Source organism: Pseudophryne corroboree, unplaced genomic scaffold (genome assembly GCF_028390025.1).
Source record: "Pseudophryne corroboree isolate aPseCor3 unplaced genomic scaffold, aPseCor3.hap2 scaffold_396, whole genome shotgun sequence".
NCBI classification, from domain to species: domain Eukaryota; kingdom Metazoa; phylum Chordata; class Amphibia; order Anura; family Myobatrachidae; genus Pseudophryne; species Pseudophryne corroboree.
Genome location: NW_026970037.1, coordinates 190,904 through 210,307, shown reverse-complemented (window position 1 = coordinate 210,307; position 19,404 = coordinate 190,904). Strand labels below are relative to the sequence as shown.

General features: G+C 50.0%; 26 non-coding genes and 3 pseudogenes across 26 annotated transcripts; all 29 read right to left on the bottom strand.

Moving 5' to 3' along the window:
- Positions 1-200: 200 nt before the first annotated feature.
- LOC135023155 (U1 spliceosomal RNA) lies at positions 201-363 on the bottom strand. Its single transcript, XR_010220160.1, has one exon. It is a non-coding gene; the product is annotated as a U1 spliceosomal RNA (small nuclear RNA).
- Positions 364-505: 142 nt separating this feature from the next.
- Positions 506-669, bottom strand: LOC135023070 (U1 spliceosomal RNA). The gene has a single exon (XR_010220079.1). It is a non-coding gene; the product is annotated as a U1 spliceosomal RNA (small nuclear RNA).
- A 674-nt stretch (positions 670-1,343) lies between these two features.
- On the bottom strand, positions 1,344-1,506 carry LOC135023221 (U1 spliceosomal RNA). Its single transcript, XR_010220223.1, has one exon. It is a non-coding gene; the product is annotated as a U1 spliceosomal RNA (small nuclear RNA).
- Positions 1,507-1,658: 152 nt separating this feature from the next.
- Positions 1,659-1,822, bottom strand: LOC135023099 (U1 spliceosomal RNA). Its single transcript, XR_010220107.1, has one exon. It is a non-coding gene; the product is annotated as a U1 spliceosomal RNA (small nuclear RNA).
- Positions 1,823-2,496: 674 nt separating this feature from the next.
- On the bottom strand, positions 2,497-2,656 carry LOC135023367 (U1 spliceosomal RNA). Its single transcript, XR_010220325.1, has one exon. It is a non-coding gene; the product is annotated as a U1 spliceosomal RNA (small nuclear RNA).
- Positions 2,657-2,808: 152 nt separating this feature from the next.
- Positions 2,809-2,972, bottom strand: LOC135023126 (U1 spliceosomal RNA). The gene has a single exon (XR_010220133.1). It is a non-coding gene; the product is annotated as a U1 spliceosomal RNA (small nuclear RNA).
- Positions 2,973-3,670: 698 nt separating this feature from the next.
- On the bottom strand, positions 3,671-3,806 carry LOC135023326 (U1 spliceosomal RNA; annotated as a pseudogene).
- A 152-nt stretch (positions 3,807-3,958) lies between these two features.
- On the bottom strand, positions 3,959-4,122 carry LOC135023097 (U1 spliceosomal RNA). The gene has a single exon (XR_010220105.1). It is a non-coding gene; the product is annotated as a U1 spliceosomal RNA (small nuclear RNA).
- Positions 4,123-4,796: 674 nt separating this feature from the next.
- Positions 4,797-4,959, bottom strand: LOC135023267 (U1 spliceosomal RNA). The gene has a single exon (XR_010220267.1). It is a non-coding gene; the product is annotated as a U1 spliceosomal RNA (small nuclear RNA).
- Positions 4,960-5,108: 149 nt separating this feature from the next.
- LOC135023003 (U1 spliceosomal RNA) lies at positions 5,109-5,272 on the bottom strand. The gene has a single exon (XR_010220012.1). It is a non-coding gene; the product is annotated as a U1 spliceosomal RNA (small nuclear RNA).
- A 674-nt stretch (positions 5,273-5,946) lies between these two features.
- On the bottom strand, positions 5,947-6,109 carry LOC135023198 (U1 spliceosomal RNA). The gene has a single exon (XR_010220202.1). It is a non-coding gene; the product is annotated as a U1 spliceosomal RNA (small nuclear RNA).
- Positions 6,110-6,261: 152 nt separating this feature from the next.
- On the bottom strand, positions 6,262-6,425 carry LOC135023039 (U1 spliceosomal RNA). Its single transcript, XR_010220047.1, has one exon. It is a non-coding gene; the product is annotated as a U1 spliceosomal RNA (small nuclear RNA).
- A 674-nt stretch (positions 6,426-7,099) lies between these two features.
- Positions 7,100-7,262, bottom strand: LOC135023220 (U1 spliceosomal RNA). The gene has a single exon (XR_010220222.1). It is a non-coding gene; the product is annotated as a U1 spliceosomal RNA (small nuclear RNA).
- Positions 7,263-7,414: 152 nt separating this feature from the next.
- LOC135023096 (U1 spliceosomal RNA) lies at positions 7,415-7,578 on the bottom strand. Its single transcript, XR_010220104.1, has one exon. It is a non-coding gene; the product is annotated as a U1 spliceosomal RNA (small nuclear RNA).
- Positions 7,579-8,252: 674 nt separating this feature from the next.
- Positions 8,253-8,415, bottom strand: LOC135023248 (U1 spliceosomal RNA). Its single transcript, XR_010220250.1, has one exon. It is a non-coding gene; the product is annotated as a U1 spliceosomal RNA (small nuclear RNA).
- A 152-nt stretch (positions 8,416-8,567) lies between these two features.
- LOC135023125 (U1 spliceosomal RNA) lies at positions 8,568-8,731 on the bottom strand. Its single transcript, XR_010220132.1, has one exon. It is a non-coding gene; the product is annotated as a U1 spliceosomal RNA (small nuclear RNA).
- A 698-nt stretch (positions 8,732-9,429) lies between these two features.
- Positions 9,430-9,565, bottom strand: LOC135023291 (U1 spliceosomal RNA; annotated as a pseudogene).
- Positions 9,566-9,717: 152 nt separating this feature from the next.
- Positions 9,718-9,881, bottom strand: LOC135023095 (U1 spliceosomal RNA). Its single transcript, XR_010220103.1, has one exon. It is a non-coding gene; the product is annotated as a U1 spliceosomal RNA (small nuclear RNA).
- Positions 9,882-10,555: 674 nt separating this feature from the next.
- Positions 10,556-10,718, bottom strand: LOC135023266 (U1 spliceosomal RNA). Its single transcript, XR_010220266.1, has one exon. It is a non-coding gene; the product is annotated as a U1 spliceosomal RNA (small nuclear RNA).
- Positions 10,719-10,870: 152 nt separating this feature from the next.
- On the bottom strand, positions 10,871-11,034 carry LOC135023002 (U1 spliceosomal RNA). The gene has a single exon (XR_010220011.1). It is a non-coding gene; the product is annotated as a U1 spliceosomal RNA (small nuclear RNA).
- A 674-nt stretch (positions 11,035-11,708) lies between these two features.
- LOC135023197 (U1 spliceosomal RNA) lies at positions 11,709-11,871 on the bottom strand. Its single transcript, XR_010220201.1, has one exon. It is a non-coding gene; the product is annotated as a U1 spliceosomal RNA (small nuclear RNA).
- A 152-nt stretch (positions 11,872-12,023) lies between these two features.
- LOC135023050 (U1 spliceosomal RNA) lies at positions 12,024-12,187 on the bottom strand. The gene has a single exon (XR_010220059.1). It is a non-coding gene; the product is annotated as a U1 spliceosomal RNA (small nuclear RNA).
- Positions 12,188-12,885: 698 nt separating this feature from the next.
- Positions 12,886-13,021, bottom strand: LOC135023290 (U1 spliceosomal RNA; annotated as a pseudogene).
- A 152-nt stretch (positions 13,022-13,173) lies between these two features.
- Positions 13,174-13,337, bottom strand: LOC135023247 (U1 spliceosomal RNA). Its single transcript, XR_010220249.1, has one exon. It is a non-coding gene; the product is annotated as a U1 spliceosomal RNA (small nuclear RNA).
- Positions 13,338-16,577: 3,240 nt separating this feature from the next.
- Positions 16,578-16,741, bottom strand: LOC135023333 (U1 spliceosomal RNA). Its single transcript, XR_010220304.1, has one exon. It is a non-coding gene; the product is annotated as a U1 spliceosomal RNA (small nuclear RNA).
- A 671-nt stretch (positions 16,742-17,412) lies between these two features.
- Positions 17,413-17,575, bottom strand: LOC135023331 (U1 spliceosomal RNA). Its single transcript, XR_010220302.1, has one exon. It is a non-coding gene; the product is annotated as a U1 spliceosomal RNA (small nuclear RNA).
- A 152-nt stretch (positions 17,576-17,727) lies between these two features.
- On the bottom strand, positions 17,728-17,891 carry LOC135022996 (U1 spliceosomal RNA). The gene has a single exon (XR_010220005.1). It is a non-coding gene; the product is annotated as a U1 spliceosomal RNA (small nuclear RNA).
- Positions 17,892-18,562: 671 nt separating this feature from the next.
- LOC135023314 (U1 spliceosomal RNA) lies at positions 18,563-18,725 on the bottom strand. Its single transcript, XR_010220290.1, has one exon. It is a non-coding gene; the product is annotated as a U1 spliceosomal RNA (small nuclear RNA).
- Positions 18,726-18,877: 152 nt separating this feature from the next.
- LOC135023038 (U1 spliceosomal RNA) lies at positions 18,878-19,041 on the bottom strand. Its single transcript, XR_010220046.1, has one exon. It is a non-coding gene; the product is annotated as a U1 spliceosomal RNA (small nuclear RNA).
- Positions 19,042-19,404: the final 363 nt, after the last annotated feature.

Here is a 19,404-nt window from a genome sequence, read left to right as displayed (position 1 = left end):
CTCCAGAGCTGCTCTGTAAAGCAAGTAAAAGGGTGTGGGCCCTGCAGCACTACCTGTAGTTTGCATTGTGCGATGGAAGGCACAAAGTAAGCAGACGGGGAAGTCAGGATAGTGCACAAGGGCATAGAAGGGAGCGGCTGAAGAAAAGAGAAGTGGAAACAGACAGCAAACTAGGCTGGAGAGAGACCTGAGACAAAGAGATCTGAATTATACGAGAGCCGACCAGGGGAAACACAAATTATGCAGTCAAGTTTCCCACATTTGGGGAAATCGCAGGGGCAGCACACCCAGAGTGCAATGGGTGAGCCTTGCCCTGGGAGAAGCACCTTCATGATCATAGTATCTCACCTGGCAGGTAAGTAGGAGTTGGGCTAGAGCTGGGGAGGGTCTCTGCTCGGGCACCCCCCTGTCAAGTGAAGGAGATCCAACTGAGGCAGCACAAGGGAACTCTCAAAAGAAGAACAAGGCTCTGAAACAAAGAAATCTGACTTTTACCAGAGCTGACCAGAGGAAAACACAAACACAGTCCCCCACTACCACAAATAAAGCAGTCGAGTTTCCCACATTTGGGGAAATCACAGGGGTCAGCATACCCAGAATGCAATGAATGAACCTCACCCTGGGAGAATAATCTTCATGACCATGGTATCTCCTATGCAAAATAAGTATGATTTGGGATAGAGCTGGGGAGGGCCGCTGCTCAGGCACATCTCTGTCAAGTTAAGGAGATTCAACTGAGGCAGCACAAGGGAACTCTCATCTAGGGACAACAACTGCAGGGAGAACACATATTTTCAGATGAACATGGGAGGGCAGAAGGCTGCCTAATACTGAAGCACCCCCAAACAACAAACCAAATGCAACAACTAGTGCAAGCATTCCTGGGGGAAGGCCTGCCGCAGATGGATTTGCATATGGTGATGTCATCCAAGCAGTGGGTCAAAGTTGGCTTCAACCCTCGTCTGCATATGAAAACAGAAAAGGGGCGTGCAGGGCATGGTGGCCTTTTGCTGCGCTTGTCTGACCCCTAGTTTGCATTAAACACCTCCACCCTCCTTCGGTGTGGGGCTCATGTTGGCTATGCCCCAGCCCCTGAAGCATTCAAGCTGATTTCTTGCAGCAGCTTGGCACTGCAACAGCTCCAGAGCTGCTCTGTAAGGCAAGTAAAAGGGTGTGGGCCCTGCAGCACTACCTGTAGTTTGCATTGTGCATTGGAAGGCACAAAGTAAGCAGACGGGAGGAGAAGTCAGGATAGTGCACAAGGGTATAGAAGGGAGCGGCTGAAGAAAAGAGAAGTGGAAACAGACAGCAAACTAGGCTGGAGAGAGACCTGAGACAAAGAGATCTGAATTATACGAGAGCCGACCAGGGGAAACACAAATTATGCAGTCAAGTTTCCCACATTTGGGGAAATCGCAGGAGCAGCACACCCAGAGTACAATGGGTGAGCCTTGCCCTGGGAGAAGCACCTTCATGATCATAGTATCTCACCTGGCAGGTAAGTAGGAGTTGGGCTAGAGCTGGGGAGGGTCGCTGCTCGGGCACCCCCCTGTAAAGTGAAGGAGATCCAACTGAGGCAGCACAAGGGAACTCTCGAAAGAAGAACAAGGCTAAAGGAAAATCTGAGACAAAGAAATCTGACTTTTACCAGAGCTGACCAGAGGAAAGCACAAACACAGTCTCCCACTACCACAAATAATGCAGTCAAGTTTCCCACATTTGGGGAAATCACAGGGGTCAGCATACCCAAAATGCAATGAATGAACCTCACCCTGGGAGAAAAATCTTCATGACCATGGTATCTCCTATGCAAAATAAGTATGATTTGGAATAGGGCTGGGGAGGGCCGCTGCTCATGCACATCTCTGTCAAGTAAAGGAGATTCAACTGAGGCAGCACAAGGGAACTCTCATCTTGGGACAACAACTGCAGGGAGAACATATATTTTCAGATGAACATGGGAGGGCAGAAGGCTGCCTAATACTGAAGCACCCCCAAACAACAAACCAAATGCAACAACTAGTGCAAGCATTCCTGGGGGAAGGCATGCCGCAGATGGATTTGCATATGGTGATGTCATCCAAGCAGTGGGTCAAAGTTGGCTTCAACCCTCGTCTGCATATGAAAAGAGAAAAGGGGCGTGCAGGGCATGGTGGCCTTTTGCGGCGCTTGGCTGACCCCTAGTTTGCATTAAACACCTCCACCCTCCTTTGGTGTGGGGCTCATGTTGGCTATGCCCCAGCCCCTGAAGCATTCAAGCTGATTTCTTGCAGCAGCTGGGCACTGTAACAGCTCCAGAGCTGCTCTGTAAGGCAAGTAAAAGGGTCTGGGCCCTGCAGCACTACCTGTAGATCGCATTGTGCGTTGGAAGGCACAAAGTAAGCAGACAGGAGGAGAAGTCAGGATAGTGCGCAAGGGCATAGAAGGGAGCGGCTCAAGAAAAGAGAAGTGGAAACAGACAGCAAACTAGGCTGGAGAGAGACCTGAGACAAAGAGATCTGAATTATACGAGAGCCGACCAGGGGAAACACAAATTATGCAGTCAAGTTTCCCACATTTGGGGAAATCGCAGGGGCAGCACACCCAGAGTGCAATGGGTGAGCCTTGCCCTGGGAGAAGCACCTTCATAATCATAGTATCTCACCTGGCAGAGTAGGAGTTGGGCTAGAGCTGGGGAGGGTCGCTGTTCGGGCACCCCACTGTGAAGTGAAGGAGATCCAACTGAGGTAGCACAAGGGAACTCTCGAAAGAAGAACAAGGCTAGAGGAAGATCTGAGACAAAGAAATCTGACTTTTTCCAGAGCTGACCAGAGGAAAGCACAAACACAGTCCCCCACTACCACAAATAATGCTGTCGAGTTTCCCACATTTGGGGAAATCACAGGGGTCAGCATACCCAGAATGCAATGAATGAACCTCACCTTGGGAGAACAATCTTCATGACCATGGTATCGCCTATGCAAAATAAGTATGATTTGGGATAGGGCTGGGGAGGGCCGCTGCTCAGGCACATCTCTGTCAAGTAAAGGAGATTCAACTGAGGCAGCACAAGGGAACTCTCATCTGGGGACAACAACTGCAGGGAGAACACATATTTTCTGATGAACATGTGAGGGCAGAAGGCTGCCTAATACTGAAGCACCCCCAAACAACAAACCAAATGCAACAACTAGTGCAAGCATTCCTGGGGGAAGGCCTGCAGCAGATGGATTTGCATATGGTGATGTCATCCAAGCAGTGGGTCAAAGTTGGCTTCAACCCTCGTCTGCATATGAAAAGAGAAAAGGGGCGTGCAGGGCATGGCGGCCTTTTGCAGCGCTTGGATGACCCCTAGTTCGCATTACACACCTCCACCCTCCTTCGGTGTGGGGCTCATGTTGGCTATGCCCCAGCCCCTGAAGCATTCAAGCTGATTTCTTGCAGCAGCTGGGCACTGTAACTGCTCCAGAGCTACTCTGTAAGGCAAGTAAAAGGGTGTGGACCCTGCAGCACTACCTGTAGTTCGCATTGTGCGTTGGAAGGCACGAAGTAAGCAGACGGGAGAAGTCAGGATAGTGCGCAAGGGCATAGAAGGGAGCGGCTCAAGAAAAGAGAAGTGGAAACAGACAGCAAACTAGGCTGGAGAGAGACCTGAGACAAAGAGATCTGAATTATACGAGAGCCGACGAGGGGAAACACAAATTATGCAGTCAAGTTTCCCACATTTGGGGAAATCGCAGGAGCAGCACACCCAGAGTGCAATGGTTGAGCCTTGCCCTGGGAGAAGCACCTTCATGATCATAGTATCTCACCGGGCAGGTAAGTAGGAGTTGGGCTAGAGCTGGGGAGGGTCGCTGCTCGGGTTCCCCCCTGTGAAGTGAAGGAGATCCAACTGAGGCAGCACCAGGGAACTCTTGAAAGAAGAACAAGGCTAGAGGAAGATCTGAGACAAAGAAATCTGACTTTTACCAGAGCTGACCAGAGGAAAGCACAAACACAGTCTCCCACTACCACAAATAATGCAGTCAAGTTTCCCACATTTGGGGAAATCACAGGGGTCAGCATACCCAAAATGCAATGAATGAACCTCACCCTGGGAGAAAAATCTTCATGACCATGGTATCTCCTATGCAAAATAAGTATGATTTGGAATAGGGCTGGGGAGGGCCGCTGCTCATGCACATCTCTGTCAAGTAAAGGAGATTCAACTGAGGCAGCACAAGGGAACTCTCATCTTGGGACAACAACTGCAGGGAGAACATATATTTTCAGATGAACATGGGAGGGCAGAAGGCTGCCTAATACTGAAGCACCCCCAAACAACAAACCAAATGCAACAACTAGTGCAAGCATTCCTGGGGGAAGGCCTGCCGCAGATGGATTTGCATATGGTGATGTCATCCAAGCAGTGGGTCAAAGTTGGCTTCAACCCTCGTCTGCATATGAAAAGAGAAAAGGGGCGTGCAGGGCATGGTGGCCTTTTGCGGCGCTTGGCTGACCCCTAGTTTGCATTAAACACCTCCACCCTCCTTTGGTGTGGGGCTCATGTTGGCTATGCCCCAGCCCCTGAAGCATTCAAGCTGATTTCTTGCAGCAGCTGGGCACTGTAACAGCTCCAGAGCTGCTCTGTAAGGCAAGTAAAAGGGTGTGGGCCCTGCAGCACTACCTGTAGTTCGCATTGTGCGTTGGAAGGCACAAAGTAAGCAGACAGGAGGAGAAGTCAGGATAGTGCGCAAGGGCATAGAAGGGAGCGGCTCAAGAAAAGAGAAGTGGAAACAGACAGCAAACTAGGCTGGAGAGAGACCTGAGACAAAGAGATCTGAATTATACGAGAGCCGACCAGGGGAAACACAAATTATACAGTCAAGTTTCCCACATTTGGGGAAATCGCAGGAGCAGCACACCCAGAGTGCAATGGGTTAGCCTTGCCCTGGGAGAAGCACCTTCATGATCATAGTATCTCACCTGGCAGGTAAGTAGGAGTTGGGCTAGAGCTGGGGAGGGTCGCTGCTCGGGTACCCCCCTGTAAAGTGAAGGAGATCCAACTAAGGCAGCACAAGGGAACTCTCGAAAGAACAAGGCTAGAGGAAAATCTGAGACAAAGAAATCTGACTTTTACCAGAGCTGACCAGAGGAAAGCACAAACACAGTCCCCCACTACCACAAATAATGCAGCTGAGTTTCCCACATTTGGGGAAATCACAGGGGTCAGCATACCCAAAATGCAATGAATGAACCTCACCCTGGGAGAAAAATCTTCATGACCATGGTATCTCCTATGCAAAATAAGTATGATTTGGAATAGGGCTGGGGAGGGCCGCTGCTCATGCACATCTCTGTCAAGTAAAGGAGATTTAACTGAGGCAGCACAAGGGAACTCTCATCTGGGGACAACAGCTGCAGGGAGAACACATATTTTCAGATGAACATGGGAGGGCAGAAGGCTGCCTAATACTGAAGCACCCCCAAACAACAAACCAAATGCAACAACTAGTGCAAGCATTCCTGGGGGAAGTTCTGCAGAAGACGGATTTGCATACGGTGATGTCATCCAAGCAGTGGGTCAAAGTTGGCTTCAACCCTCATCTGCATATGAAAAGAGAAAAGGGGCGTGCAGGGCATGGCGGCCTTTTGCGGTGCTTGGATGACCCCTAGTTCGCATTAAACACCTCCACCCTCCTTTGGTGTGGGGCTCATGTTGGCCATGCCCCATCCCCTGAAGCATTCAAGCTGATTTCTTGCAGCAGCTGGGCACTGTAACAGCTCCAGAGCTGCTCTGTAAGGCAAGTAAAAGGGTGTGGGCCCTGCAGCACTACCTGTAGTTTGCATTGTGCACTGGAAGGCACAAAGTAAGCAGACGGGAGGAGAAGTCAGGATAGTGCACAAGGGTATAGAAGGGAGCGGCTGAAGAAAAGAGAAGTGGAAACAGACAGCAAACTAGGCTGGAGAGAGACCTGAGACAAAGAGATCTGAATTATACGAGAGCCGACCAAGGGAAACACAAATTATGCAGTCAAGTTTCCCACATTTGGGGAAATCGCAGGGGCAGCACACCCAGAGTGCAATGGGTGAGCCTTGCCCTGGGAGAAGCACCTTCATGATCATAGTATCTCACCTGGCAGGTAAGTAGGAGTTGGGCTAGAGCTGGGGAGGGTCGCTGTTCGGGCACCCCCCTGTCAAGTGAAAGAGATCCAACTGAGGCAGCACAAGGGAACTCTCGAAAGAAGAACAAGGCTAGAGGAAGATCTGAGACAAAGAAATCTGACTTTTTCCAGAGCTGGCCAGAGGAAAGCACAAACACAGTCCCCCACTACCACAAATAATGCAGTCGAGTTTCCCACATTTGGGGAAATCACAGGGGTCAGCATACCCAGAATGCAATGAATGAACCTCACCCTGGGAGAACAATCTTCATGACCATGGTATCGCCTATGCAAAATAAGTATGATTTGGGATAGGGCTGGGGAGGGCCGCTGCTCAGGCACATCTCTGTCAAGTAAAGGAGATTCAACTGAGGCAGCACAAGGGAACTCTCATCTGGGGACAACAACTGCAGGGAGAACACATATTTTCAGATGAACATGTGAGGGCAGAAGGCTGCCTAATACTGAAGCACCCCCAAACAACAAACCAAATGCAACAACTAGTGCAAGCATTCCTGGGGGAAGGCCTGCAGCAGATGGATTTGCATATGGTGATGTCATCCAAGCAGTGGGTCAAAGTTGGCTTCAACCCTCGTCTGCATATGAAAAGAGAAAAGGGGCGTGCAGGGCATGGCGGCCTTTTGCAGCGCTTGGATGACCCCTAGTTTGCATTACACACCTCCTCCCTCCTTCGGTGTGGGGCTCATGTTGGCTATGCCCCAGCCCCTGAAGCATTCAAGCTGATTTCTTGCAGCAGCTTGGCACTGCAACAGCTCCAGAGCTGCTCTGTAAGGCAAGTAAAAGGGTGTGGGCCCTGCAGCACTACCTGTAGTTTGCATTGTGCATTGGAAGGCACAAAGTAAGCAGACGGGAGGAGAAGTCAGGATAGTGCACAAGGGTATAGAAGGGAGCGGCTGAAGAAAAGAGAAGTGGAAACAGACAGCAAACTAGGCTGGAGAGAGACCTGAGACAAAGAGATCTGAATTATACGAGAGCCGACCAGGGGAAACACAAATTATGCAGTCAAGTTTCCCACATTTGGGGAAATCGCAGGAGCAGCACACCCAGAGTACAATGGGTGAGCCTTGCCCTGGGAGAAGCACCTTCATGATCATAGTATCTCACCTGGCAGGTAAGTAGGAGTTGGGCTAGAGCTGGGGAGGGTCGCTGCTCGGGCACCCCCCTGTAAAGTGAAGGAGATCCAACTGAGGCAGCACAAGGGAACTCTCGAAAGAAGAACAAGGCTAAAGGAAAATCTGAGACAAAGAAATCTGACTTTTACCAGAGCTGACCAGAGGAAAGCACAAACACAGTCTCCCACTACCACAAATAATGCAGTCAAGTTTCCCACATTTGGGGAAATCACAGGGGTCAGCATACCCAAAATGCAATGAATGAACCTCACCCTGGGAGAAAAATCTTCATGACCATGGTATCTCCTATGCAAAATAAGTATGATTTGGAATAGGGCTGGGGAGGGCCACTGCTCATGCACATCTCTGTCAAGTAAAGGAGATTCAACTGAGGCAGCACAAGGGAACTCTCATCTTGGGACAACAACTGCAGGGAGAACATATATTTTCAGATGAACATGGGAGGGCAGAAGGCTGCCTAATACTGAAGCACCCCCAAACAACAAACCAAATGCAACAACTAGTGCAAGCATTCCTGGGGGAAGGCCTGCCGCAGATGGATTTGCATATGGTGATGTCATCCAAGCAGTGGGTCAAAGTTGGCTTCAACCCTCGTCTGCATATGAAAAGAGAAAAGGGGCGTGCAGGGCATGGTGGCCTTTTGCGGCGCTTGGCTGACCCCTAGTTTGCATTAAACACCTCCACCCTCCTTTGGTGTGGGGCTCATGTTGGCTATGCCCCAGCCCCTGAAGCATTCAAGCTGATTTCTTGCAGCAGCTGGGCACTGTAACAGCTCCAGAGCTGCTCTGTAAGGCAAGTAAAAGGGTCTGGGCCCTGCAGCACTACCTGTAGATCGCATTGTGCGTTGGAAGGCACAAAGTAAGCAGACAGGAGGAGAAGTCAGGATAGTGCGCAAGGGCATAGAAGGGAGCGGCTCAAGAAAAGAGAAGTGGAAACAGACAGCAAACTAGGCTGGAGAGAGACCTGAGACAAAGAGATCTGAATTATACGAGAGCCGACCAGGGGAAACACAAATTATGCAGTCAAGTTTCCCACATTTGGGGAAATCGCAGGGGCAGCACACCCAGAGTGCAATGGGTGAGCCTTGCCCTGGGAGAAGCACCTTCATAATCATAGTATCTCACCTGGCAGGTAAGTAGGAGTTGGGCTAGAGCTGGGGAGGGTCGCTGTTCGGGCACCCCCCTGTGAAGTGAAGGAGATCCAACTGAGGTAGCACAAGGGAACTCTCGAAAGAAGAACAAGGCTAGAGGAAGATCTGAGACAAAGAAATCTGACTTTTTCCAGAGCTGACCAGAGGAAAGCACAAACACAGTCCCCCACTACCACAAATAATGCTGTCGAGTTTCCCACATTTGGGGAAATCACAGGGGTCAGCATACCCAGAATGCAATGAATGAACCTCACCTTGGGAGAACAATCTTCATGACCATGGTATCGCCTATGCAAAATAAGTATGATTTGGGATAGGGCTGGGGAGGGCCGCTGCTCAGGCACATCTCTGTCAAGTAAAGGAGATTCAACTGAGGCAGCACAAGGGAACTCTCATCTGGGGACAACAACTGCAGGGAGAACACATATTTTCAGATGAACATGTGAGGGCAGAAGGCTGCCTAATACTGAAGCACCCCCAAACAACAAACCAAATGCAACAACTAGTGCAAGCATTCCTGGGGGAAGGCCTGCAGCAGATGGATTTGCATATGGTGATGTCATCCAAGCAGTGGGTCAAAGTTGGCTTCAACCCTCGTCTGCATATGAAAAGAGAAAAGGGGCGTGCAGGGCATGGCGGCCTTTTGCAGCGCTTGGATGACCCCTAGTTCGCATTACACACCTCCACCCTCCTTCGGTGTGGGGCTCATGTTGGCTATGCCCCAGCCCCTGAAGCATTCAAGCTGATTTCTTGCAGCAGCTGGGCACTGTAACTGCTCCAGAGCTACTCTGTAAGGCAAGTAAAAGGGTGTGGACCCTGCAGCACTACCTGTAGTTCGCATTGTGCGTTGGAAGGCACGAAGTAAGCAGACGGGAGAAGTCAGGATAGTGCGCAAGGGCATAGAAGGGAGCGGCTCAAGAAAAGAGAAGTGGAAACAGACAGCAAACTAGGCTGGAGAGAGACCTGAGACAAAGAGATCTGAATTATACGAGAGCCGACGAGGGGAAACACAAATTATGCAGTCAAGTTTCCCACATTTGGGGAAATCGCAGGAGCAGCACACCCAGAGTGCAATGGTTGAGCCTTGCCCTGGGAGAAGCACCTTCATGATCATAGTATCTCACCTGGCAGGTAAGTAGGAGTTGGGCTAGAGCTGGGGAGGGTCGCTGCTCGGGTTCCCCCCTGTGAAGTGAAGGAGATCCAACTGAGGCAGCACCAGGGAACTCTTGAAAGAAGAACAAGGCTAGAGGAAGATCTGAGACAAAGAAATCTGACTTTTACCAGAGCTGACCAGAGGAAAGCACAAACACAGTCTCCCACTACCACAAATAATGCAGTCAAGTTTCCCACATTTGGGGAAATCACAGGGGTCAGCATACCCAAAATGCAATGAATGAACCTCACCCTGGGAGAAAAATCTTCATGACCATGGTATCTCCTATGCAAAATAAGTATGATTTGGAATAGGGCTGGGGAGGGCCGCTGCTCATGCACATCTCTGTCAAGTAAAGGAGATTCAACTGAGGCAGCACAAGGGAACTCTCATCTTGGGACAACAACTGCAGGGAGAACATATATTTTCAGATGAACATGGGAGGGCAGAAGACTGCCTAATACTGAAGCACCCCCAAACAACAAACCAAATGCAACAACTAGTGCAAGCATTCCTGGGGGAAGGCCTGCCGCAGATGGATTTGCATATGGTGATGTCATCCAAGCAGTGGGTCAAAGTTGGCTTCAACCCTCGTCTGCATATGAAAAGAGAAAAGGGGCGTGCAGGGCATGGTGGCCTTTTGCGGCGCTTGGCTGACCCCTAGTTTGCATTAAACACCTCCACCCTCCTTTGGTGTGGGGCTCATGTTGGCTATGCCCCAGCCCCTGAAGCATTCAAGCTGATTTCTTGCAGCAGCTGGGCACTGTAACAGCTCCAGAGCTGCTCTGTAAGGCAAGTAAAAGGGTGTGGGCCCTGCAGCACTACCTGTAGTTCGCATTGTGCGTTGGAAGGCACAAAGTAAGCAGACAGGAGGAGAAGTCAGGATAGTGCGCAAGGGCATAGAAGGGAGCGGCTCAAGAAAAGAGAAGTGGAAACAGACAGCAAACTAGGCTGGAGAGAGACCTGAGACAAAGAGATCTGAATTATACGAGAGCCGACCAGGGGAAACACAAATTATACAGTCAAGTTTCCCACATTTGGGGAAATCGCAGGAGCAGCACACCCAGAGTGCAATGGGTTAGCCTTGCCCTGGGAGAAGCACCTTCATGATCATAGTATCTCACCTGGCAGGTAAGTAGGAGTTGGGCTAGAGCTGGGGAGGGTCGCTGCTCGGGTACCCCCCTGTAAAGTGAAGGAGATCCAACTAAGGCAGCACAAGGGAACTCTCGAAAGAAGAACAAGGCTAGAGGAAAATCTGAGACAAAGAAATCTGACTTTTACCAGAGCTGACCAGAGGAAAGCACAAACACAGTCCCCCACTACCACAAATAATGCAGCTGAGTTTCCCACATTTGGGGAAATCACAGGGGTCAGCATACCCAAAATGCAATGAATGAACCTCACCCTGGGAGAAAAATCTTCATGACCATGGTATCTCCTATGCAAAATAAGTATGATTTGGAATAGGGCTGGGGAGGGCCGCTGCTCATGCACATCTCTGTCAAGTAAAGGAGATTTAACTGAGGCAGCACAAGGGAACTCTCATCTGGGGACAACAACTGCAGGGAGAACACATATTTTCAGATGAACATGGGAGGGCAGAAGGCTGCCTAATACTGAAGCACCCCCAAACAACAAACCAAATGCAACAACTAGTGCAAGCATTCCTGGGGGAAGTTCTGCAGAAGACGGATTTGCATACGGTGATGTCATCCAAGCAGTGGGTCAAAGTTGGCTTCAACCCTCATCTGCATATGAAAAGAGAAAAGGGGCGTGCAGGGCATGGCGGCCTTTTGCGGTGCTTGGATGACCCCTAGTTCGCATTAAACACCTCCACCCTCCTTTGGTGTGGGGCTCATGTTGGCCATGCCCCATCCCCTGAAGCATTCAAGCTGATTTCTTGCAGCAGCTGGGCACTGTAACAGCTCCAGAGCTGCTCTGTAAGGCAAGTAAAAGGGTGTGGGCCCTGCAGCACTACCTGTAGTTTGCATTGTGCATTGGAAGGCACAAAGTAAGCAGACGGGAGGAGAAGTCAGGATAGTGCACAAGGGTATAGAAGGGAGCGGCTGAAGAAAAGAGAAGTGGAAACAGACAGCAAACTAGGCTGGAGAGAGACCTGAGACAAAGAGATCTGAATTATACGAGAGCCGACCAAGGGAAACACAAATTATGCAGTCAAGTTTCCCACATTTGGGGAAATCGCAGGGGCAGCACACCCAGAGTGCAATGGGTGAGCCTTGCCCTGGGAGAAGCACCTTCATGATCATAGTATCTCACCTGGCAGGTAAGTAGGAGTTGGGCTAGAGCTGGGGAGGGTCGCTGTTCGGGCACCCCCCTGTCAAGTGAAAGAGATCCAACTGAGGCAGCACAAGGGAACTCTCGAAAGAAGAACAAGGCTAGAGGAAGATCTGAGACAAAGAAATCTGACTTTTTCCAGAGCTGGCCAGAGGAAAGCACAAACACAGTCCCCCACTACCACAAATAATGCAGTCGAGTTTCCCACATTTGGGGAAATCACAGGGGTCAGCATACCCAGAATGCAATGAATGAACCTCACCCTGGGAGAACAATCTTCATGACCATGGTGTCGCCTATGCAAAATAAGTATGATTTGGGATAGGGCTGGGGAGGGCCGCTGCTCAGGCACATCTCTGTCAAGTAAAGGAGATTCAACTGAGGCAGCACAAGGGAACTCTCATCTGGGGACAACAACTGCAGGGAGAACACATATTTTCAGATGAACATGTGAGGGCAGAAGGCTGCCTAATACTGAAGCACCCCCAAACAACAAACCAAATGCAACAACTAGTGCAAGCATTCCTGGGGGAAGGCCTGCAGCAGATGGATTTGCATATGGTGATGTCATCCAAGCAGTGGGTCAAAGTTGGCTTCAACCCTCGTCTGCATATGAAAAGAGAAAAGGGGCGTGCAGGGCATGGCGGCCTTTTGCAGCGCTTGGATGACCCCTAGTTTGCATTACACACCTCCTCCCTCCTTCGGTGTGGGGCTCATGTTGGCTATGCCCCAGCCCCTGAAGCATTCAAGCTGATTTCTTGCAGCAGCTGGGCACTGTAACTGCTCCAGAGCTACTCTGTAAGGCAAGTAAAAGGGTGTGGGCCCTGCAGCACTACCTGTAGTTCGCATTGTGCGTTGGAAGGCACGAAGTAAGCAGACGGGAGAAGTCAGGATAGTGCGCAAGGGCATAGAAGGGAGCGGCTCAAGAAAAGAGAAGTGGAAACAGACAGCAAACTAGGCTGGAGAGAGACCTGAGACAAAGAGATCTGAATTATACGAGAGCCGACGAGGGGAAACACAAATTATGCAGTCAAGTTTCCCACATTTGGGGAAATCGCAGGAGCAGCACACCCAGAGTGCAATGGTTGAGCCTTGCCCTGGGAGAAGCACCTTCATGATCATAGTATCTCACCTGGCAGGTAAGTAGGAGTTGGGCTAGAGCTGGGGAGGGTCGCTGCTCGGGTTCCCCCCTGTGAAGTGAAGGAGATCCAACTGAAGCAGCACCAGGGAACTCTCGAAAGAAGAACAAGGCTAGAGGAAGATCTGAGACAAAGAAATCTGACTTTTACCAGAGCTGACCAGAGGAAAGCACAAACACAGTCCCCCACTACCACAAATAATGCAGTCGAGTTTCCCACATTTGGGAAAATCACAGGGGTCAGCATACCCAGAATGCAATGAATGAACCTCACCCTGGGAGAACAATCTTCATGACCATGGTATCTCCTATGCAAAATAAGTATGATTTGGGATAGGGCTGGTGAGGGCCGCTGCTCAGGCACATCTCTGTCAAGTAAAGGAGATTCAACTGAGGCAGCACAAGGGAACTCTCATCTGGGGACAACAACTGCAGGGAGACCACATCTTTTCAGATGAACATGGGAGGGCGGAAGGCAGCCTAATACTGAAGCACCATCAAATATCAAACCATGGCCCTCATTCCGAGTTGATCGCTCGCAAGGCGATTTTAGCAGAGTTACACACGCTAAGCCGCCGCCTACTGGGAGTGAATCTTAGCTTCTTAAAATTGCGACCGATGTATTCGCAATATTGCGATTACAAACTACTTAGCAGTTTCAGAGTAGCTTCAGACTTACTCGGCATCTGCGATCAGTTCAGTGCTTGTCGTTCCTGGTTTGACGTCACAAACACTCCCAGAGTTCGCCCAGACACTCCCCCGTTTCTCCGGCCACTCCTGCGTTTTTTCCGGAAACTGTAGCGTTTTTTCCCACACGCCCATAAAACGGCCTGTTTCCGCCCAGTAACACCCATTTCCTGTCAATCACATTACGATCGCCGGAGCGAAGAAAAAGCCGTGAGTAAAAATACTTTCTTCATTGTAAAATTACTTGGCGCAGTCGCAGTGCGAATATTGCGCATGCGTACTAAGCAGAATTTCACTGCGATGCGATGAAATTTACAGAGCGAACGACTCGGAATGAGGGCCCATATGCAACAACTAGTACAAGCACTCCTGGGGGAAGGTCTGCAGCAGACGGATTTGCATACGGTGATGTAAATCCAAGCAGTGGGCCAAAGTTGACTGGAACCCTCATCTGCATATGAAAAGAGAAAAGGGGCATGCAGGGCATGGCGGCCTTTTGCAGTGCTTGGATGACCCCTAGTTCGCATTAAACACCTCCACCCTCCTTTGGTGTGGGGCTCATGTTGGCCATGCCCCATCCCCTGATGCATTCAAGCTGATTTCTTGCAGCAGCTGGGCACTGTAACAGCTCCAGAGCTGTTCTGTAAGGCAAGTAAAAGGGTGTGGGCCCTGCAGCACCACCTGTTGTTCGCATTGTGCGTTGGAAGGCACAAATTAAGCAGACGGGAGGAGAAGTCAGGATAGTGCGCAAGGGCATTCTTTTCTCTTAGTCCGGGGGCAAGGCTTCAAAATGGGGTCTGCAACGGAGGAGACACAGGGGGCGTGGTCACAGCAGCTTTTCTCTACAGTCTGCACCAGCAGGAGCCTACACCATTTTTTATGATCACGCTGAACTGCAGTGCGACTGCAATTACAGCATGGTCAAGAAGGGAGGCGTCATGCTGGGTGGCCATGCCCTGTCACTGTGCAGGAGCCAGCACCGCTCACACACTAGTCCCCGGGTGCAGCCCCCAACCCCCGGGACACCCGGAGCAACAAAATGTAGATTCAGGCCACCAGGCCACGCCCCTACCTATGAAACCATGCCTCCTTTTTACCATTGCGCTGTTTATCTGCGCGCACTGCATTACAATCTCCCTCGCCACCTCTCTGGGTGTCACCAGTGATAGTGACACCTCTGCCATGCTTGTAGCAGCTGGTCCTAAGATCTACGCCTCAAGCCCTGAGTGTTTGCCCTTGTGACTTGTTGATCATCATAGCGAAGCAGATGCTTACAGAAAACTGCAGGGGCTTAGATTGAAAATAAAAACAATTGATGGGTATAAGGTAGAGAGGAGCGGGTTCGGTTCTCCGAGAACCGAATTCCCCACGAACTCCACGTGGTTTACATTGGTCCAAGGCAGGCTCGGTTGTTCCTGCCTGACTCGGAAAACCTGAACAAGGGAAAATGTCATCATCCCGCTGTCAGATTCTCGTGAGATTCGGATTCCATATAAAGAGCTGCGCGTTGCTGCCATTTTTACTCGTGCATTGAAGAGAGAGCGGAGAGGACGTGGCTATGTTCTCTCAGTGGAAATCTCAATATCAGTGCTCAGTATCAGTGGTTACTTATTGCTGCTCAGTAATACTAGTAGTGTGTCTCTCCTGCTCAGTGTCAGTTCTCAGTAGTATCCTCATCAGTGCTCAGTATCACTGCTCATTGTCTTGTGCTGCATTGTGGTGCTCAGCATACTACAGTACATTACTAATAGTCCAGTGCTGCATCTTGCTGCTCAGTGTCAGTTCTAGTATCCTCATCAGTGCTCACTATCACTGCTCATTGCATTGTGGTGTTCTGTATACTACAGTAACATAGTAATATAGTATATATAGAGGAGCGGGTTCGGTTCTCCGAGAACCGAATTCCCGACGAACTCCACGTGGTTTACACTGGTCCGAGGCAGGCTCGGTTGTTCCCGCCTGACTCGGAAAACCTGAACAAGGGAAAATGTCATCATCCCGCTGTCGGATTCTCGCGAGATTCGGATTCCATATAAAGAGCTGCGCGTTGCCGCCATTTTTACTCGTGCATTGAAGAGAGAGCGGAGAGGACGTGGCTATGTTCTCTCAGTGGAAATCTCAATATCAGTGCTCAGTATCAGTGGTTACTTATTGCTGCTCAGTAATACTAGTAGTGTGTCTCTCCTGCTCAGTGTCAGTTCTCAGTAGTATCCTCATCAGTGCTCAGTATCACTGCTCATTGTCTTGTGCTGCATTGTGGTGCTCAGCATACTACAGTTCATTACTAATAGTCCAGTGCTGCATCTTGCTGCTCAGTGTCAGTTCTAGTATCCTCATCAGTGCTCACTATCACTGCTCATTACATTGTGGTGTTCTGTATACTACAGTAACATAGTAATATAGTAACATATGGTAACATAGTTTTTGAGGTTGAATAGAGGCAAATTGCCCATCGTGTTCAACCTGTTTTAAGTTGTGATGATTCTACATACTTGCTGAATAATGTTTTATGACTAGTTAGCTACTATAACTCATGTTACCCCCGGATTAACCATGTTGATATTTTAAGTATTATAACCTTGGATAGCTTTTTCATTCAGAAATGTATCCATTCCTTTTTTAAATCCAATTACAGAGTCCGCCATTACCACCTTCCCTGGCAGGGAATTCCACATCCTGATTGCCCTAACAGTGAAGATCATAGTATCTCACCTGGTAGGTAAGTAGGAGTTGGGCTAGAGCTGTGGAGGATTGCTGCTCGGGCACCCCCTGTCAAGTGAAGGAGATCCAACTGAGGCAGCACAAGGGAACTCTCGAAAGAAGAACAAGGCTAGAGGAAGATCTGAGACAAAGAAATCTGACTTTTACCAGAGCTGACCAGAGGAAAGCACAAACACAGTCCCCCACTACCACAAATAATGCAGTCGAGTTTCCCACATTTGGGGAAATCACAGGGGTCAGCATACCCAGAGTGCAATGAATGAACCTCACCCTGGGAGAACAATCTTCATGACCATGGTATCTCCTATGCAAAATAAGTATGATTTGGGATAGGGCTGGGGAGGGCCGCTGCTCAGGCACATCTCTGTCAAGTAAAGGAGATTCAACTGAGGCAGCACAAGGGAACTCTCATCTGGGGACAACAACTGCAGGGAGAACACATATTTTCAGATGAACATGGGAGGGCAGAAGGCTGCCTAATACTGAAGCACCCCCAAACAACAAACCAAATGCAACTACTAGTGCAAGCATTCCTGGGGGAAGGCCTGCAGCAGACGGATTTGCATATGGTGATGTCATCCAAGCAGTGGGTCAAAGTTGGATTCAACCCTCGTCTGCATATGAAAATAAAAAAGGGGTGTGCAGGGCATGGCTGCCTTTTGCGGCGCTTGGATGACCCCTAGTTCGCATTAAACACCTCCACCCTCCTTCGGTGTGGGGCTCATGTTGGCTATGCCCCAGCCCCTGAAGCATTCAAGCTGATTTCTTGCAGCAGCTGGGCACTGTAACAGCTCCAGAGCTGCTCTGTAAAGCAAGTAAAAGGGTGTGGGCCCTGCAGCACTACCTGTAGTTTGCATTGTGCATTGGAAGGCACAAAGTAAGCAGACGGGAGAAGTAAGGATAGTGCGCAAGGCCATAGAATGGAGCGGCTTAAGAAAAGAGAAGTGGAAACAGACAGCAAACTAGGCTGGAGAGAGACCTGAGACAAAGAGATCTGAATTATACGAGAGCCGACCAGGGGAAACACAAATTATGCAGTCAAGTTTCCCACATTTGGGGAAATCGCAGGGGCAGCAAATCCAGAGTGCAATGGGTGAGCCTTGCCCTGGGAGAAGCACCTTCATGATTATAGTATCTCACCTGGCAGGTAAGTAGAAGTTGGGCTAGAGCTGGGGAGGGTCGCTGCTCGGGCACCCCCCTGTCAAGTGAAGGAGATCCAACTGAGGCAGCACAAGGGAACTCTCGAAAGAAGAACAAGGCTAGAGGAAGAACTGAAACAAAGAAATCTGACTTTTACCAGAGCTGACCAGAGGAAAGCACAAACACAGTCCCCCACTACCACAAATAATGCAGTTGAGTTTCCCACATTTGGGGAAATCACAGGGGTCAGCATACCCAGAATGCAATGAATGAACCTCACCCTGGGAGAACAATCTTCAAGACCATGGTCTCTCCTATGCAAAATAAGTATGATTTGGGATAGGGCTGGGGAGGGCCGCTGCTCAGGCACATCTCTGTCAAGTAAAGGAGATTCAACTGAGGCAGCACAAGGGAACTCTCATCTGGGGACAACAACTGCAGGGAGAACACATATTTTCAGATGAACATGGGAGGGCAGAAGGCTGCCTAATACTGAAGCACCCCCAAACAACAAACCAAATGCTACAACTAGTGCAAGCATTCCTGGGGGAAGGCCTGCAGCAGATGGATTTGCATATGGTGATGCCATCCAAGCAGTGGGTCAAAGTTGGCTTCAACCCTCGTCTGCATATGAAAAGAGAAAAGGGGCGTGCAGGGCATGGCGGCCTTTTGCGGCGCTTGGATGACCCCTAGTTAGCATTACACACCTCCACCCTCCTTCGGTGTGGGGCTCATGTTGGCTATGCCCCAGCCCCTGAAGCATTCAAGCTGATTTCTTGCAGCAGCTGGGCACTGTAACTGCTCCAGAGCTGCTCTGTAAGGCAAGTAAAAGGGTGTGGGCCCTGCAGCACTACCTGTAGATTGCATTGTGCGTTGGAAGGCACGAAGTAAGCAGACGGGAGAAGTCAGGATAGTGCGCAAGGGCATAGAAGGGAGCGGCTCAAGAAAAGAGAAGTGGAAACAGACAGCAAACTAGGCTGGAGAGAGACCTGAGACAAAGAGATCTGAATTATACGAGAGCCGACCAAGGGAAACACAAATTATGCAGTCAAGTTTCCCACATTTGGGGAAATCACAGGGGCAGCACAACCAGAGTGCAATGGGTGAGCCTTGCCCTGGGAGAAGCACCTTCATGATCATAGTATCTCACCTGGCAGGTAAGTAGGAGTTGGGCTAGAGCTGGGGAGGGTCGCTGCTCGGGCACCCCCCTGTCAAGTGAAAGAGATCCAACTGAGGCAGCACAAGGGAACTCTCGAAAGAAGAACAAGGCTAGAGGAAGATCTGAGATAAAGAAATCTGATTTTTACCAGAGCTGACCAGAGGAAAGCACAAACACAGTCCCCCACTACCACAAATAATGCAGTCGAGTTTCCCACATTTGGGGAAATCACAGGGGTCAGCATACCCAGAATGCAATGAATGAACCTCACCCTGGGAGAACAATCTTCATGACCATGGTATCGCCTATGCAAAATAAGTATGATTTGGGATAGGGCTGGGGAGGGCCGCTGCTCAGGCACATCTCTGTCAAGTAAAGGAGATTCAACTGAGGCAGCACAAGGGAACTCTCATCTGGGGACAACAACTGCAGGGAGAACATATATTTTCAGATGAACATGGGAGGGCAGAAGGCTGCCTAATACTGAAGCACCCCCAAACAACAAACCAAATGCAACAACTAGTGCAAGCATTCCTGGGGGAAGGCCTGCAGCAGATGGATTTGCATATGGTGATGTCATCCAAACAGTGGGTCAAAGTTGGCTTCAACCCTCGTCTGCATATGAAAAGAGACAAGGGGCGTGCAGGGCATGGCGGCCTTTTGCGGCGCTTGGATGACCCCTAGT